Source organism: Cicer arietinum, chromosome 2 (genome assembly GCF_000331145.2).
Source record: "Cicer arietinum cultivar CDC Frontier isolate Library 1 chromosome 2, Cicar.CDCFrontier_v2.0, whole genome shotgun sequence".
Lineage (NCBI taxonomy): Eukaryota > Viridiplantae > Streptophyta > Magnoliopsida > Fabales > Fabaceae > Cicer > Cicer arietinum.
In genome coordinates, this window is record NC_021161.2 from 25,683,965 (window position 1) to 25,688,014 (window position 4,050).

Here is a 4,050-nt window from a genome sequence, read left to right on the forward strand (position 1 = left end):
AAATGTAGAGAAGTGGAGGATATGAAAAGTAAGAGGGCTAGTCGAGGAGGGAATTTTAATTCAGGAGGCCCTAGTCGGGTGAATTTCAATAACAAGGGAAAGCAAGTTGCGAAGCCTTACAATCGACCACGAACTAACAATGGTGGGCAAAATCACCCAGGGAACCAGAATTTTGGGAGACAATTGGGACGAGTGGTTCGTTGTTTCCGATATGGGGAAGAGGGACATTATGATAACGCTTGTACCCGTAATACTCTCACCTGCTACAATTGTCAGAAGCCAGGACACATGGCAAAGGATTGCACGACTCCGAAGGTAGAACCCGTTGTGAATGTAACTAGGGCTACTCGTCCTACTGCTAGAGGACGCATTTATTGCGTGAGTGCTGAAGAGGGGAATCCATCTGGTAATCTGATTCAACGTGACTGTGAGATTGCAGGTAACACTCTAACTGCACTTTTTGATTCGGGGGCAACCCATTCCTTCATTGCTATGGATTGTGTGAATCGCTTGAAGTTATCTGTGTCTGCTTTACCATTTGATTTGGTTGTTTCCACACCTGCAAAGACTTTGACAGTAAATTATGCATGTTTACATTGTTAAATAACTATTCAGAATAGGGATTTCTTGGTTAATTTGATTTGTTTACCCCTACAATCACTCGAGGTCATTCTCGGTATGGATTGGATGTCGTACCATTACGTGATCTTGGATTGCACTCGTAAATTGGTTCTTTTCCCCGAACCAGGAGTTGTTAAATATCTAGCCACTAACAAACTCCGAGTGTCGCTAAGCGAAGGGACTCATGAGTTTTTGTCCCTGGCTAATGTGGAGGCAAAGATAAATGTGAACATAGAAGATGTGATGCTTGTCAATGAGTACCGGCACGTATTTCCAACGGAAATTCCAGGATTGCCACCGGTAAGAGAAGTGGAATTTTTCATTGATTTGCACCCAAGAATCAGACCTATTTCAATGGCACCGTATCAAATGTCGCCATTGGAATTAAATGAGCTCAAAAGCCAAATCGAAGACTTGTTGGAGAGGAAGTTTATAAGACCAAGTGTATCACCGTGGGGAGCTCCAGTCTTGCTAGTTAAGAAGAAGGACGGAAGCTCGCGCTTATGTGTGGATTATAGACAGCTTAATAAGGCAACTATTAAGAATCGTTATCCTTTGCCACGAATCGATGATTTGATGGATCAATTGAGAGGGGCCGCGATATTTTCGAAGATTGACTTGAAGTCGGGTTACCATCAGATTCGAGTAAGGGAAGGAGATATTCAGAAAACTGCTTTCAGAACCCGTTATGGACATTATGAATATTTGGTTATGCCGTTTGGAGTTACCAATGCACCAGCAATTTTCATGGACTACATGAACAGAATCTTTAGTCCATTCCTTGATAAATTTGTTGTGGCGTTCATTGATGATATATTAATTTACTCGAGAACTGAAGAAGAGCATGGAGAACACTTACGTCAAGTTCTGGAGAACACTTACGTCAAGTTCTAGAAAAAGTGAACTTTTTAGGACATGTTATAACCCAGGAAGGAATCGCTGTAGGTCCGGCTAAGATTGAGGCGGTTCTTGCTTGGAAACAGCCTCAGACTGTCACTGACATACGAAGCTTTGTAGGACTGGCAGGGTACTACAGGAGGTTTATTGAAGGTTTTGCTAAGATTGTGGCTCCATTAACACAACTTACCAGAAAAGATCAACCGTTCGCATGGACGGAGAAGTGTGAGGAAAATTTTCAGTTACTAAAGAGAAAATTGACGACCTCACCAGTATTGGTGCTACCGCAATCAGATGAACCCTATGAAGTTTACTGTGATGCATCACACCAAGGTTTGGGATGTGTTCTGATGCAACACAAGAAAGCTGTAGCTTATGCCTCAAGGCAACTGAAGATTCATGAGAGAAACTACCCTACTCATGATTTGGAGCTTGCTGCTGTTGTTTTTGCATTGAAGATCTGGAGACACTATTTATATGGGTGCACGTTCATCGTGTTCAGTGACCATAAAAGTTTGAAATATTTGTTTGATCAGAAGGAGTTGAACATGCGCCAGAGACGATGGATGGAGACTCTCAAGGACTTTGATTTCACACTGCAGTACCACCCTGGGAAGGCCAATGTAGTGGCTGATGCGTTGAGCAGAAGAAGTGTATCGGTGTCTTCACTAATTATGGCTAGACAACAAGAGTTGTGGGAAGATTTTAGAGAAGTTTGCACCAGGAATTTTGAAATTCGGAATGATTAAGATTTCGAGTGGACTACTTGAAGACAATGCAAATTCTCAAGATGATGTCTTAATACAAGAAAAGAGGAACCTAATAGTGCAAGGGAAGACAAATGAGTTCAAGATTGGATCAGATAATATTTTGTGATGTAATGGTAGGATTTGTGTACCGGGAATTACATATATGAGGAAAACAATCTTAGAAGAGGCTCATAAGAGCAAGTTGAGTATTCATCCTGGAGCAACAAAGATGTACCAGGATTTGAGGCAGAATTATTGGTGGCCAGGAATGAAGAAACATGTAGCGGAGTATGTATCAACTTGTCTAACTTGTCAGAAAGCGAAGGTGGAACATCAGCGACCTGCTGGGATGTTGCAACCTTTAGATATACCTGAATGGAAGTGGGACAGCATTTCCATGGATTTTATAACCGGATTACCAAAGACAAGGAGAAAGAATGATTCCATATGGGTGATAGTGGATCGACTAACTAAATCTGCTCACTTTTTGCCGGTAAGGACCACCTATAAGGTAGATCAGCTAACGGAGATCTACATTGCTGAAATTGTGAGGTTACACGGGGTACCATCGAGCATTGTATCAGACCGTGATCCGAAGTTCACATCACATTTTTGGGGAGCATTACACGAAGCGTTGGGAACGAAGCTACGATTGAGTTCAGCTTACCATCCACAAACGGACGGACAAACTGAAAGGACGAATCAGTCCTTGGAAGATCTGTTGAGAGCATGTGTACTAGATGATAGAGGAAGCTGGGATGATGTACTTCCGTTGATTGAATTCACTTACAACAATAGTTTCCACGCAAGTATTGGAATGGCACCATATGAAGCTTTATATGGGCGCAAGTGTCAAACGCCCTTGTGTTGGTATAAAGACGGTGAGAATATGATTGTCGGACCAGAGATGGTGCAACAGACCACAGCTAAAGTAAGGAAGATCAAGGAGAAAATGAAGACTTCACAAGATCGCCAGAAGAGTTACGCGGACAAGCGTCGCAGACTTTTGGAATTCGAACAGGGTGACCATGTATTTCTACGAGTCACACCTACTACTGGAGTAGGTAGAGCCTTGAAATCGAAGAAGTTGACTCCGAAATTCATTGGACCATATCAGATTTCTGCACGAATTGGGCCGGTTGCTTATCGGATTGCATTACCTCCGATACTGTCCAATATTCATGACGTGTTTCATTATTTATTGACGCATAGTTTCGAGGACGAAACTAATTTTAGGGGGGTAGTAATGTAAGACCCATAATTTTAAAGTACACTTTATGTATTTTTGTGTATTTTGGATTTTGGCTCGCAGGCTTTTTAGGCAAAGTTAATAATATTTTGGAGTTTATATGATCAAAAAGATATTTTGACGCCGTTTAGAATTACTCGTCGATAAATAAATTAATTTAAGTGCGGTGAATCCCTTACGGAGAATTTAATGCGTTACGGGTAATTTAACAAATATCTAGATATTTTGAGATATTTGTTAAGTTATATTTAATAGGAAAGAAAGGAAAAACAAAGGAAAGAAAGAGAAAGGAAAGAAAATCAGATTTTTCATCTTCCTCGCCCTGTCTCGCGCTCAAAATCCCTCCCTCCTCCATTTTCGTTTTCTTGGCTTCCTTTCTTCAAGAATAGAAACCCAAGGTTTGTTGAGTGTAAAAGAGAAGATTTCTTAACTTCACTCTTCCTCGTTGATTCGAAAACGAAGAAAAACGGCGTTAGAGATTTTAAAACCGTCAAACACAAACCTTCCCGTTTCATCTAGATCCAAGCTTCGTTT